Source organism: Canis lupus, chromosome 1, assembly GCF_011100685.1.
Source record: "Canis lupus familiaris isolate Mischka breed German Shepherd chromosome 1, alternate assembly UU_Cfam_GSD_1.0, whole genome shotgun sequence".
Lineage (NCBI taxonomy): Eukaryota > Metazoa > Chordata > Mammalia > Carnivora > Canidae > Canis > Canis lupus.
Genome location: NC_049222.1, coordinates 47,198,525 through 47,214,338, shown reverse-complemented (window position 1 = coordinate 47,214,338; position 15,814 = coordinate 47,198,525). Strand labels below are relative to the sequence as shown.

Genomic DNA, 15,814 nt, shown 5'->3' with positions numbered 1-15,814 from the left:
ACATCTTGGGCCACCCAAACATCCACCCCTCTTCTCAAGGTGAGGCCAGTACCCTGCCCTGCCCTGCATGGAACCATTCTGAGCAATAATCATTCACCTTGAACCCTAGAGTGCTGCAGACTTATGAACCCTGACTTGTACCACCCCTTACGGGTACACTGTGAACAATGGGTGGATTTGAAGCAGATTCTACTATTCCAAAATAGAATTCTGACTTCCTCCCACAAACCTACCATGCCCGGGTCTCCCCGTCTCTACCACTGGCATCGGTACTCACCCAGATGCTCCTGCCAGGAACCCCCGACTCCCTCCCCTTGCTTCCTAGGTATGTGCCCATCTTGTTGCCCATGCTTCTGAAGTGTCTCCTGGGCTGCTCTTCTGCTTTACTTCCACTTCTGCACAAGCCTGGCCTGCTACCATCTTCTTCCCCTCTCACCCAGCACTCTACAGCAATCTCAGCCTCAACTACCACCCACCTCCACTTTGCTTTCGCTTTGCTTTCACAAAGCTGCCAGAATCATCTTTCAGGAATATAAAAGGAAATCAGAGCATATCTTTCCTGCATGAAACCCCTCAAGGCTTCCCAGTGAGCCTGGGAACCAAATGCAAACCTCTGACCACACCCTGTGGCTTCTTCTGTGGTCAAGTGCAGCCATTCTCACTCTAACCCCATGTCCTATGGCTCCCGGCAGGCAACGTTAACCAAACACTATTTCCTCCTGCTCCTGCCCCAGAGAATTCTCTTCCCCCGGCTGGTTTTTTCTCATCTCTAAGTCCCCTGCCCAGGCTGCCTCCCTGTGGTGACACTGCTTAGTCGTTTCTCATTTGTGTCTTCAGGGCGCTTCTCATAACGGGTATTTTGCTGTATTTTGGACTCACTAGCTTTCCTCTTGCCACTAAAACAGCTCCATGAGGGCAAGGATCATGCCTGTCTCACTGTTGCATCCCAAAGTGGCAGCCGAGTGTCTGGCACATGGTAGGTAACTATTTATTGAGTGAATGTTAAACTCCTCATGCACTCAACAGACCATGATGCACAGTAAAGTAGGTGCTTAGCAGGTAGCTGTCCAAATGGATAAAGAAAATACATCTTTAAATGATGCAGGACCATCATGTCAGGGTGTATCCACATTAGTAGTTTGGGCAAATATAAGCTAAGTATGTAGGATGAGATGTGGAAGACTCATGTAGACAGAGTACCCCAAATCAAGACCTGTATCTAAAAAAAAGCTAACACCATCAAACTAGCATACTGATGAAGGGCAGTTTTAACAGCAGCTCCGAGAACCCAGGAGTTTGGGCTGGTGAGAGTTCTGACGTCTCAGGTGAGGGTTCCGGTAGGCTGCAGAGTGCAGAGGGGCTGGTTTATTCCGAGAACCTAGGGCAGTAGCGGCTAGAGAGTCTACTGAGGCAGCTAGAGGGAAGATGATGCCCACAGATCCAAAGCCAGCTTCAACTTAAGAGGGATAAATGAGGTTGGCCATTTATAAAAGCCATGGTTTATATTTCAGTTAGGAAAAAAAGTGATCTTTCAATACTGCTTCTGTCTAAAGAGATAGACATAAAATAAAAGTAAGTAGAGTTGTTCCTTATTATCCTATTCCATTTATTTATAAAGATAAGTCTTATGAAATTGGGCTCAACTGGCAGCTCCCAGATATAAATCATCATAGAAAATGTTTGCTTTTTCAAATCTGAAAACAAACAGAAATCAGAGCACTAAAATTACTATAAATGATTGCATCTTAAGATGTTTCATGAAATATTTATCTAAGCTTTACTATAGAATTCTCAAGAGTTTCATATAGAGTCCTGTTTAATAAAAAATGTGTTTAAATTCCATACAGCTTGTGTGGGTTTGTCTTTCGTTCTTTAGAGTAACTGCTGTCTTCTTCATTAGTTAAAAAAAATAACACAGGTCCTTTTTTTTGGGCATTAAATTTCACTTCAATCATGAAAGTGTCCATGCTGAAGGATTTAGAACCTCTGATAATACAATACATCCTCAGGTTATTGCTGCCTCTGGGACACTTAATAGGCTTAAGGTTTGTTCAAATGAGTTCTAGGAATTCTTACCTAGGCAAGTTATTTATTTCTGACTATTTAGTCAGTCCTTAAAAATATATATGCCATGTTCCAGTTGAATTATCTCACTCATTACTGGCATTCTGCAGAAAATCAAGTTTGTGAAAAGATTCCAAAAGAAGTGGAATAACAAAGCAAATTCAAATGGAATGTGTCACAGCACCAAATTCCACAACTCAGAGACAAGGTTCTATGGGGTATGCAATCCACCCTCCTTCCACAGAAATTAAAATTGGAAAGCTATTTTTTTTTTTCTGTGTAAACTTTGCAATAGAACCACTTTACAAGAGCTTCCTGAAGTCCTGTTTTATACTTTTGGCGAAACTCATCTCTTTACATGTATTCCCCAAGACAATGAAAGGGGAAGGTGACGTCACTTGTCTGACTCCCTTTCTGAGCTCAAATCACCTACTGGCAGTCAACTGGGGACACAAGGCCTGGACTATGGTCTCATTTGCTTCACTAGCTCAGCTTCTACTTGGGAAGATAGATATGTACATAAACATATGACAGCGTGTACTGATTGAACTAGCTGCATGACCTTTAGGCAAATCATATTTTATCTGAGCCTTGGTTTCCACATCTTAAAATGAAGACAAGGTTGTGCTGTAATAACACGCAAAAGTGTTTGGTATGCTAAAATCTGAGACAGGAAAGAGATGTGATGAAGTACCACGGATATCTTTTAACTCCTAAGTACCTCACATATTCAGATGTCCTTTTTAGCTAGAACGAAGAAGCTAGTTTTTATACATTTGTTTTTTCTTTAAACACTGGAATCCATGTTACTCAAGGACCTGGGTAACTGTCTCCAAATTCAAATACGATACAGAAGTTTAAGAATGTATACAGTTGTCTCCCTCTACCTGTGGGGGGACAGACCAAGACCCCCAGTGGATGCCTGAAGCTATGGATAGTACAGAACCCTACGTATATGAGGCTTTTTCCTATGCAAACACACCTATGACAACATTTAATTCGTAAATTGGGCACAGTAAGAGATTAACAGCAGTAACTAATATAAAATAGAACAATTATATAACAAAATATTGTAATAAAATTTATGATTGTGGTCTCTCTCTTGACATCCTGTACCATACTTACTCACCCTTCTTCTTGTGATGATGTGAAATGATAAAATGCCTTCATGATGAGATGAGGGTATGAGGAGTATGACGTAGGTGTTGTGATGGAGCGTTAGACTACTACTGACCATCTGATCATGTCAGGAGGAGGATCATCTGTTTCTGGAGTGTGGCTGACTGTAGGGACTGGGAAATAAAACCACAGAGGGAGGGGTGGGGGGAACTACTGTATCCCTCTCTCTTACCACTGAGCTCCCCTGGCCAAGTGCAATGGTTTTTAATGTATCCTTTCAGAGGTATTTTAAAATTTGTGTTTGATTCTGTATTTCTCTTATCATGAGTACAGTGTACTAAACACTTTGTTTAGTAGCTGTTTTTAATTCCTTTTCTAGAACCAATGATAACATTTGCCCACCTTTCTGTCCTGACTACAAAGTATTTCATGTTGCATATATAGCTCCTATTAGGAAACAGTGATACAGCTCACTGAAGCTCTGGTATATGCAATCCGGGGGAAATGTGGTCCTTTCCTGAGATCAACAGTAGCACAGACCTCAGGCTGTTTTAGCAGGAAAGCAATATAATCTGACTTGCATTCCTAAAAGCTGATTCTGTTATAACCCGCAGCATGATGAAAGGACTGCAAGAGAGGAAGGCTAAAAGCTCAAATACCAGTAAGGAGGCAGGTAAAGTGATCTGTGATATATAATCACAATTGAGCGCCAGCTGTAATCCAACCAAAAAAGGCTTCCATTATGGATAGAACTGTATTTTCAAAAGATTATTGAATATTACCATTGTCTAAACAAGTGGATGAAATACTGGAAGACAAAAGTTAGCTATAAAAAGAAGTACTTCTACTTTTCACTCTAAAGATAGAAACTCTGCATGTCTCTTTTTGTTCCCTCATCTGTAAAACAGGGACAATGGCATTTACTTCACAGAGATGCTGTGGGGATTAAATGAGATAATACACATAAAAAACTTATAGCAGGTGCCTGGAATAGTGGGCTTTTGATAATTATTAGCTGGTACTATTATTATACATTCACAGAAGAAAAGCGAGAGGCAGATGTGTGGCAGCAAGAGTAGGGAGCCCGGCAGTTAGTCCTGGCTCTGTGTCTGCTGTGCACAGTACGGCAGCCAACATCACCCTTCCGGCTTCAGTTGCTTCACCTGTCAAATGGAAGGACGAGGAAGCACAGTATTCACAGGGACACCTCCAGCTCTAGTTCTCAATTCTGGCTTCAGCACTTTTTTCCCTAGGAAAAAATCTAATCAAGCTTATAATTTCCATGTATATTTATTTGGGGTATTTCTTGCTTTGTTTTGATTTTAACCTTTATTTAGAAAGAAATAAATGTTAAAATGTTTCCAAAAAATCAAATTTCAACCAAGAATTTTCTACCTATTTATGGTGACATATTTATTTGATTGTATTTTGCTTCTTTTAGAAAGTTATTATAAAATGACAGCTTGTGACATAGTTTGTGAATAGAAAAACTGACAGCTGAGAGAATAAAGCTGCTTTTAAAAAAAGGTGTGAAGTTCTGCTGGTTACAAGCCATCTGAATTTAGAAAACCAAACTTTCTAGTAAGGAAAATTTAGAAAGTATAAAATTTGTTTCCTAAGTATTATGAAGGTATATTTTATTACTAGATGTATTATGGAATTCTATGCCTCAAATTAAGTAAGGTGAGGAAATTCAAACTTTGGGAGGAAAGTACTAAATGAGATAATTATTTACATTATACAAAGTACTTAACTGAAAAATCACAGAAACTGTATGAAAACACAACATAGATTTCATCCATACCATAAATCCATAGGTTTGCATAAATGAATTTACTATTTGAGTTCTTCATTACATGTGTATACACTCACACACACTTGTACTATCATGTTCCAAATGAAAAGAGGTGTATTTCTGATTTGAAAAAAATCAATTGCCCTTTAGAAAGAGAGAGAGAGAGAGAGCGAGAGAGAAAGCTATACTCTCAGAGAAAAGGTAATGCAGTGTAATGGGAAACACATTTCATCTGTTTGGAGTCAGGAGACTGGGGGAGGGGCTGCCTCTATGACCCACCATGTGATGGGATCTCTTGTGTGTGTAACAGCACTTCCTGCCCTGGCTTACAAGATCATTCTGAGAGTCAAATAGGGAAAACATATGCAGAAGTGCTCTTCTAAACTGAAAACCACCATGAAAATGTGAGGCAAAGGCATGACTATCGCTTTTGCAGTGAGGCCATGAGCCCTTCCTTCACCATGTGAGCTATGACCTCAGTGATCACGCTGGTAACTCAGCCATGATAGTCTGACACTCGCCTTCTCCCAGTGAGCTCCAATTTTCTCTGGCACTCACGGAAGGTGGTGAGGAGGAGAGAACACTGGAAAAAAGGACACAGTACAATCCTTGTCCTGGAAGAACTTACGATTTGTTGGGGAGCAAATAAACCTACCAGCAAGGAATGATGATCAAGGGAGCTTATGAAGCCACTGAGCCAGGTGCCAGGCAGCGTGGGAGGTATGGGGTATATGGTAGCAGGGACACAGCACCCTCATGGGGCCCACATGCGGGGGGCGGGGGGGGGACAGGCAATACACTCCCTGGCATACAAACAGAAGAAAACAGGAGTTCAGGTGCCAGGAGGGTAGAAGAGGAGGACCCAATTCAGACCGAGGACCACCTGACGACCAGCTGACTAAGAAATACGTGTGACCAGCAAAGCAGAGGTCACAACACATGTCCTTAGAAGCTACGGTTGCTGCTTTTGGCTGAATCTGACAAGTATGGGGGCACCTTCAGCTGGTCAGCTCTTTCCTTGGTTAAACATTTTGCTTCCTTCTCCAAGTCCTCCCCTGTCTGGCTCCTAAGTGCCCACAAGCAACAGCACACAGCAAGGGCGACACTAACATCCTGCCCCCTTGCCCAGAGACACCTGTGTCCCTGCCTGTCCTCCTGCATTTTCCTCGTCTCAGCAGAGGGAGATCTTTTACTCACATGCATGCTCAGAATCCCACTCTGAATCCTATCCTTCCTCATCTCTCTAGGGACAGGTCCACTGTGTTTATTGCAAGACTAGCTCATAACTCTTGATTGCTGAACAGAATGAAGTCCAAACTTAGTCCAGGTCTTTCCAAATTTGGCCTGACCCATTTCTCCAGCTCCATCACGGAGTCCCCACTTGGAGAAAATCAGACACTTTTCTCCTCTTAGGTACTGGTAGGTACTGGGTTGCTTTAGACTGGCAAGTCTTGGCATGTTCATTCACTTAATAAATTATTTATCGACTACCTCTCGTGTTCCAGACAATGTGCCACTCACTGTCAATAATAGTTGACATTTAAAGAACATATATTACATGCTAATAGCTTTGTTTTTTATTAGCTCATTTAAGCTGCAAAACAACTATGAAGATACGGAGGCTCACAAAGTAGTAAAACATTTTTAATCACAATCCATACTGAAGAAATATATGTTATACCACAATCCAACGTGTGTATTCACGTGAGCATATGTTTATATACTCACAGGCAGTTTCATGTATATACTGCCTCACCAAACAATTTCCACCCTTATTGTGTGAAATGCACTCTGATATTAAAAATTTGTTTTTCAGGGGCCCCTAGGTGGATCAACCATTGAGCCTGCCTTTGGCTCAGGTAGTGATCCGAGGGTCCTGGGATTGAGTTCTGCATCAGGCTCCCCACAGGGAGCCTGCTTCTTCCTATGTCTCTGCCCCTCTTGTGTGTCTCTCATGAATAAATAAATAAAATCTTTAAAAAAAATTTTTTTTTTTCAAATAACAAAGCCTCATGAATGGGAGGCAGAGTTTGAAAACAAAATCCTAGATTGTGTTCTCTACTGAGTATGCTGCTTTCAGTGTGCCCACGAAGCCGTTTGTCTCCACGTAACCTACGGACCCCCATCCTTCCTGCCCCCTCCTTGGCACTCCTTGGCCTTCCCAAGAGCAGGCACTTGCATAGCTCGGAAAGCACCATGCGCGTCAGTGGGCGCAGAGCAGTTAGCACACCGCCACCATTACCAGCTGGTGTGCCCGTTTCTGCCCCAAACCGGGGTGCCGCGGCTTGCAAAGTCTCTCCGCATCTGTCTCCTTGGAACCACACGAAGGGCCGGGCACAGAACTGGAACCAAATGTAGGTTTTTAATGAATAAGAAAACATCTTCGTTTAGAGCCCGTTTACTTTACAAAAAGACCTTAATAAATGTGGTGGGCTGGCTCCTCAATTCATAGTGTATTTGGAGAACTGTTTCCAGGGAAAGGAAGACAGTTTTTCAAGGAGGGAACAGCTGATGGCTAAAAGCCTAACAAGTAGAAAGCATGTTTGTTTCTGTTCCCTTTATCAATGCTTGCCAAATGTAGCCACTTTGTCCATCTCCCCTGTCACCGCAAAATCAAACTATGGCGTTGCCACTTACAGTTAGGGGACTCTAGGCTGGTTAGGTAACAGTTAAGCCTGTTTCCTTTTCTGCAACATGTGGATGACAAGTGAGCCTACATCCTAAGATTAAATGAGAACATGTTATGAGCAACACGCAGCTCAGTGCCGGCACACAGAGCAGAGGCTCAATAAGTGATAGCTGTTATTATTCATATTTTTTTTTTAAAATTTTTATTTATTCATGATAGGCACACAGTGAGAGAGAGAAAGGCAGAGACATAGGCAGAGGGAGAAGCAAGCTCCATGCACCGGGAGCCCGATGTGGGATTCGATCCCGGATCTCCAGGATCACGCCCCGGGCCAAAGGCAGGCGCCAAACCGCTGCGCCACCCAGGGATCCCTATTCATATTATTTTTAAGACAACCCACCATTTATTTCCTGTCTGAATGACTCCAAGTTTCCATACTAGCTTCCCTTTGCCAGGCTCCTCTACAAACCATGTATCACAGTGAAGCCAAAAAGTGCCGCAAGTCCCTGGACCGTGGTAAATTCACTGAGGTGACAAATGTCATACCCAGTGAGCCTCCTGGCAAACATCCTGATGCCCTTCCCCAGGTAGCACACACTGTGTTATCATGCTGGGCCTGCCTTGCTCTATACCTCCTCCAACAGAGCCAGTTATAGCTGATAGGTAGCTTTCCTCACCCAGTTGACTATCCAGAAAGCACTGCCCTTTTCCAGAGCGCTAGTTCCAGAAATAATTGGCTGGCCATGTTATTTGGCTCAGGAAAGTGAAGCTTGTCAGTTTCAGGCCACTCAACCAGCATCTACAGTACTGATGAGCTCTGAGCAGCATTGATTCCGCGTACATCCTTCCTGATTTGGCAGATTCCCCAGAGTCTGCCCACTGAAACGAGAGAGAGACACAGAGAGACAGAGAGAAATACCAGGATTCCTGTCAAGTGAATTCCTGAATTGACTCTCAAGGTAAAGGGCAGGAATCTTGACTTTTGTTGACCTCTGGTTTATAGCACCTATGACCAGTGCCTTGCTTAATAAACATTTATGCAATGGATGAATAACCCATTAGGTTTTGCACAGGGGATATGGGATAAGGGGGTTGGTTAAAGAAGACAATGATCTTTCTACTTACAAGGAAGAACACCTAAGACCTTGGGCCAGAAGGGAGTCCCCCTTGCTCTTTGGCTCAGGCCCTGCCATGGAGCTCTGGAGCTCACATGAGAAAACTCTGATCTTAGCCAGGCTTGTTTCTATCACCTAGTAACATGCTAATAACTCACCCTAACATTTATTCTAAAGGCATATTTTGTTTAGATATTTAATTCCAATTTGATAATTTTTTGCATGCTATATTCTATGTATCCAATCAATAGCCAAAGATGGGAAGGAAGGGAGGATTGTCACAATCTTACCTGGAATCACTCAGTCTCCACATTAAGGATTGTTTTCTTTAGAGTCATTCTTCTACAAATATTTATGTTGGTATCAATGGAAAATTCCAAGACAAACAATCTATTCTTATTACATGGCAGTGTTAAGTAATGTTAAGTCTAGGAAAAATGATCCTGGTCTTTATAATAGAGACCAATATTAGAGACTAAGAGACACATTTTTCCTTTCTCAATTAAAAAAAAAAAATCCCCTCATTGCTATCTTAGAAAATTGGTCTAATAGAGAATTAGCATTTATAAAATGTTTCTTTATATTATTATTAGATTAAATGAGTTTTTCAGACCTTTCAAATATTTTTTTCAGCACTGTACTATTTGTGGTTTATTAAGTGAATATTTTTCCTTCTTTTAGAAAAAATGTTACATAATTCTCTTCCTTGGAAAAAAAATTTTTTTAGGAAAGATCCAGTGTTACTATCTAAACCTTAGTATATCAAAAAAAAGTTAAACTGATTTACGCAACCATTATAAATAAATTGCATTTTCCATATAAGAGACAAAATGAATGCAGGATATTTATTATGCAGTAGGAATGGGAAAAACTCTTCATTGGACAAGACGGGGATATCTTTAGAAGGACTTCAAAAACTCTCAAAAATAGAATGAAATTATATTTAATATAAAAAGTAAAGTGGCCAGAAGGCATATATGGGGGAGACGATAGGGAGGAAAATAGAGTGGGAAGCTTCATGGATCCAAACAGGCAATGGCAGGTTGTCCTAGCTCTGGAACAGTCACTGATGAGTAAAGGGCCATCTCATGGAAATGCATACCTAAGTTGAAGGGTGTACAAAACTGATTTAGAAACAAAGTCAAGGAAATAGTAGGGCAAAAATGGGAAATTTCAGGATATTAAATTGGAAGGCATTTTGACATGGATCTAAACCTCCACATGTGCATCCTTTCCCTCTTCAGGCAGCACAACAAATTCAATAGCATTAAGTATGAGACTTTACATCCTGCTGGAAAACACAGAGTCAGGGGATCCCTGAGTGGCTCAGTGGTTTAGTGCCTGCCTTCAGCCCAGGGCGTGGTCTTGGAGTCCCAGGATCGAGTCCCACATCAGGCTCCCTGCATGGAGCCTACTTCTCCCTCTGCCTGTGTCTTTGTCTCTCTCTCTCTCTGTGTCTCTCATGAATAAATAAAATCTTAAAAAAAAAAAAAAAAAAAAAGGAAACACAGGGTCAAACATAAAGCCCAAACCAAGGTTCATCCTACCCATGAAAGAGAAAACGGTAAAGAAAGAGCAAGAGTGCCCAGGCAAATGCAGGAGAGCAAGAGAACAGAGACACAATTACACAAAAATGTGATTTCTTCATCAGAGGTGCCTCTTCAGCTGGCAGAAAGCTCCGGCACTGTCAGGACACCAGGAAAACACCCAAGGTTCTATGAGCCACCAAAAAGCAAAGCACGTTTTTCCTCTGGCACATGGACAATTTGTTTTCACGTTGGCATCTGTTGAGAATTCACAGAGCTGCCTTGTTTCTTCAAGCCAGTTCAATAAAAGATGTTTCCCCACATGTGTGAAATAATGGTCACACACTGTACCACCTTAGCAGAGTCTTCCGACTATAAAGACAGACAGAGTGATTTCTCATTGCAAATAGGTGTCAGATTCCCATTTGGGGAGAAAAATAGATTTTAAAAAATATTCTTGTTACATTTTAATATCTCCAGTGTTTATTTGCCTGCTTGCTTCTCTTCACAACATGAACTGCTTTGGGGAAGACAGAAACTAATGACCCGTTCAAGGCTGTAACCCAGGCCCCCTGGTGCTTTCCCAGCTGTGCGATCAGGTTAACTGGCAGAGCTGCTCTTGCTTCCTTCCCTGCTACTGTGGTGCCCTATATTCAGAGGCACAGACTTGAGCATCCAAGTTCTCCCCAGCCACCCCCACAGAACCCTCTCGGCTACTGACATCTATCACTGGGCAAATGAGGGTCCAGGGAAGGATCAGACTGATTGCCCAGATGGTAGATGGGGGCAAAATATCCAGCCTTTCCTTACACAAATCTTTTGAGTGTTAGCTACAAAAGTTAGCTTTGATGCAGAAAGCAAAGACAATTTTATGTGTGTTACTATGTGCTGGAAGAAACAAAGAGGGACAGAAGGAGAGGGAGAGAGTGAATCTTAAGCAGGCTCCATGCCCACAGGAGAGCCCAATCTCAGGACCCTGAGATTATGACCTCAACCAACTGAGCCACCCAGGTGCCCTGGGCTTCCCAACTTATAACCTTCAGACACAAGGTTGCATTTGATCCATGAAACAAATCCAAGGGGCACTGATCCTCACTTTACTTATGAGGAAGCAGAGATTTAATTGTCTAAGGTCACAAAACTAGCTGGTGATAAAGCCTGCACCTAAACCCAGGTTTTCGGTTCTAAACTCCCTGAAGATTAAAATGAGAAAAAGCATGTATTACATGAACACTGCAATTAGGAGACTGAACAAGGCCATGTGGTCCTCACAGTCACAGAGCTCTGTTCCCAATAATCCCGGCAATGGGTCCTGAGCACTGCCAGGTGCACTGGGAAGGTGCCTGGCTGGAGGGTAATCCTTCATTTGTTCATGCAGCAAATATGGACTCGAAGACCTACCAGGTGCCAGGCTATAGAGGGCCTGAAGGATCAGGAAAGATGGGCAAGGAGGCTCCATATCAGGGTGGGGTTGGAGTTGAGGTGTGGGTGGCAAAAAATGATAGAAAGAAGAGTTTATGTGAAGATCCTAGAGGAGGTTCGGTTGTCTGTAGATGAGAGGCAGCAAGGTGATGAGAGGTAAGGTCAGAAAGGGAGGCTGGCATGGGATAAGGAAGAGCCTCGGAACCAAGTAGCCCAGTGCAGCCTTCCTCCAAGGCAAAGAGGAGCTCCTGGGCTGCAGGGAATCACATAATCTAACCAGCCTCCTGGAAAGACCAGTCTAGATTCAGCATGGAAAGAGGACTGGAAGGGAACAGAGCCGAGACTGGAAGAGTAGCTGGGAGGCTGCTGAATGTTCCTGGGGGCCTGGAGTAGGGTGGTGCCAGGAGAGCAGGAAGAGGAAGGCATAGGACACACTGTGGGGGTAGAGTCCAGTGGGTAGAGTCCCAGTGTGGGGCAGATGGGAGAGTCAAGGATGCCTTGTAGCTTTATGGCTTGGGAATCCAGGTGGACAGGGGTTTTTCCCTGAGGTACAGATCCATAAGGCACAGGAGAAAAACGTTATTATAAATAAGTGCATGTAACACACAATGTGGAATTTACCTAAAATCCAGATGTTCTCAAATACTTTCAGGGAAGAATAATGAGCCAATTACAAATGAGGGCTAACTATTAAAAGCAAGCTTTAATCGGCAATTCAAAGAAATTATTGCATATAGCAAGAGTGACAAAACTATGCATCTTTTAAAATATTCTAAAATTTAGACTGATGATTCCTCAGTGAATATAATCGATTTTTATTGTATGTGATATTTGTTTCCCCAGCTTTTTGGTGAACACATCTCTAGATAGCGGACTTAAGAGGAATGGAACAATAACCTTGATACAAGTCTTATGCTGTTATTTCCTTCACTAGGCTAGCTTTGGCTGGGTCCACCATCCAGCCCAGAGGCAGAGCTTGCAGGCTGAGGAAATTACAAACAGCTTCCTGGATACTCTCTCTTGTATATGACCTCCCATTTGACTTTATTTTCATCTGTTGCATATTATAAAAAAGCGGTCCTCAATTAAGAGCTGAGGCTGAATTAATTGCATCTGGGGGTGGGGGCAGACGCTCACTAATGCTTTAACAGGTTGATAGCTAGACTTACACAGCAATACATTTGGAAAGTGATAAATTTTCTCTTTTTGATAATAGCCTCCTGCTGAAAGGCAGCACCGTTCTTTCTATGTTTGGCATGCTCACAAATGGTAAGAACACCTTTATATACAAGAGTAATTAGAAAGGTGGAGAAAGAATATTTTCTGACAACCAACATACCCTATGAAAACATTTCAGAATGTGTAGATTTGTAATACTTAAAACTGAGAATTCAAAAGAAAGGGGAACAAAATAGTTTCTGTAGTCTGCAAAAACCGAAGAAAAAAAACTTCAATGCTACTTCCAACTCTTAACAATTATCTTGGTGGTCTCCATTTTTGAGCTATAACTTGTTAATCTGTTCTTGACAATTAAGAAGAGCAATTAAGATCTTAAAAAACATTATTTCAACCCTAATTGTGATGTAAATATTGCCATGAAACCAGCTAGCTGTATTAACAATTTTTTTTTCAAACTTTTTACTTATTTCCATCTAAATATTCCTAAGAAATAAGGAGCCTGGTTAGGGTAGGGTGGGGGGTGGCCTCTGTGAGAACTCAACTTAGCCTGACGTCATGTCTATATAGTTAGAGAAATATGTCTGGGAAGGATGGGGAGCAGAAATGGTATCTTTCATCTGGTCCAAGTTCAAAATGTCCACCATGTTTTAAGAGAGGGAAACACCCCACCCTACACCACAGCAAATAACCTATCATGGTAAAATTGTCAGAATATTAATTAATATGGTAATCTTTCTTAATTTAAGAACAAGGAATATTTTGTTCTTTGGCTGTTCTGTGCTCTGAAACAATCTGAAACTTCTGAATTGATGTGAAGGCTGAATTATTTTCTGCTGTCCAGCTCAATCTTTGTTGAACATCTATTATACATGAGGCTCTGTTGTAGACACAGGGATACAGAGTATAAACAAGATTCAGTTCTGGCCCTCAAGAGCTCAGTCTAATTTATAGTAAGACACTCGATTTATTTTTAAGAGATCTCTTTTCTTGCCCTTGGCATTAAAAGGTAAGAGAAAGATTTGCCCTGAGCAAATAGAATGTGCCTAGAAATTTGATGAGGAATTCTATTTGGACTTTAGAGAAGGTAAAATATACCACTATGGAGTGGGAATAAAATTATACCAAGACAGTTAATATTTGGGATTAATGACAGAAGAAAAAAATAGGAGAATAAAGAAGATATTTTTATCTTCTTTAATATTTTTATCTTCTTTAATAAAGAAGAAATAAAGAATAGTATATTCTATTCAATCTACACAAAATTAGGTACATGTGAAACCTCATATGGGTGAAGTACATAAATTCTGATTGACCTTTCTAAGGTAGGCACACAAGAAGAACATCTAAATGTCCCACCCCACTTCTGTGCTACACACTTTTTCTGGATAATGGCACTATTAATATTCATAAACATAGTTACTGATAAATATCACTATGAAAATCAGATTCTAAAGATAGGAATTTTGTGACTCTTTAGACACACAGGGCAGGAATGGTGTTTAGCTGGATCAGATACCTCAGGTGTATAGAAAGGCAAAATTTTGTGATTTTCTCCTCATCTATTGTCCCTGTTTACTACAGAGTATACCCACCACTTGTCTAGCTTGTCTCATCTGCTATCACTGGGAACAGTGAAAGCCAATTCTGCATCAGGTATAGTAAGCCCATGCACTTGGACTACAACTCTGTTTAAACAGCAAACGAAGAGAGAAAAAAGGTTGTCATGTAGGTGGACAAGAATGAAGGCGCATGGGAGGGGGAGGGTGCTATTCAGTAATTCTGGAAGATTTCACCCAGGATACCTTCCATGCAGATCTGATGGTCACGGAATGGTGCCAAAGAACCGCCTCCAGCGACAGAATACATTTCCTAGCACATCACAGTCCTGCAAAAGCGTCAACTCTGCTTGCAATCCATGTCCAAAAGGGAAAGTTCGTCGTGGTTCTGCTTTCAGCATATCTCAAGGACTAATTAAATCCTCATTACTGCCTTCTAATTATTCAAATACTATGGGATTACACTAGGAAGTCCCTGCTGGCACCCCAGATGAAAAGGGTTAAATCACCTACGTCGATTCTGAGAATCCAGATCTAGTTCAGACCTTCAGAAAACCACCAGCATTACCATGAATATTTAACTAGACACCACTGTGAAAATTAAAAGGGAATTCAATTAAAAGGTTTTCAAAAAATTAATTCTGACCTCTCTACATCTGTCCAAATAAATAAGCCTTCTTGAAACGTTTTCACCTAATTGCTAATCCAATAACTAGAAGGGCATTTGCTAGTTTCATTAAGCTTCACATTTTACGGGGGTTAAAAATGCAATCATTTTAATGTTAATAATAATTATACTTATTTATCTACTCAGATGACTGAGTAGATAGTCCCTCCAAGCCCTTGTGGAAAACAGGGCAACACATTAAGAAGCTATTTGCTACTGCTCTTCTCCAATTTTAGGATATATAAGGTGAAGATTATACAAGAAGCATAAAAGTAACCTAAACTTGTTAGCTAGAATTTTCTCATAACATTTATTTTAGTATTTTAGCATTATCTGGATGCTTCCTCTAATGCCTTAGGTCGCATAATTTATACTGCTGGATTTTTTGGTGAAGGGCTTTAATAGCAATTCTTCATGTTGTTATATGAGGACTACAGAAAGAAAATTTATGATAAAAACCAGTGGCAAAGGTGTTATAGAATACTGAACTGAAGTTTTGACCTTTCTTCTTTTAAACTTATCTCAGTAATGAAGCAAAGAATTTGAACTTTTTCTTTATTCGGCTAGTAGGAAGTTTTAGCACCACACAAAGTGTAAACAGGAGATGCTAACTGAGGTGCTGTATGGGAGAGCAGATGAGAGTATTAGAGACACTACAGGAGAGTAAAGAGCCAATAAATATCTAAAATGTTTTCCTTCTTTTTGTACCTGGGGGCAATGGACATATCCACATTTACTTGCA

At 41.2% G+C, this 15,814-nt stretch overlaps 1 protein-coding gene across 10 annotated transcripts in view; it reads right to left on the bottom strand.

Moving 5' to 3' along the window:
- Window positions 1-15,814, bottom strand: part of ARID1B (AT-rich interaction domain 1B) — a 435,055-nt gene that overhangs the window by 73,363 nt on the left and 345,878 nt on the right. The gene's annotated exons all lie outside the window — the stretch shown is intronic.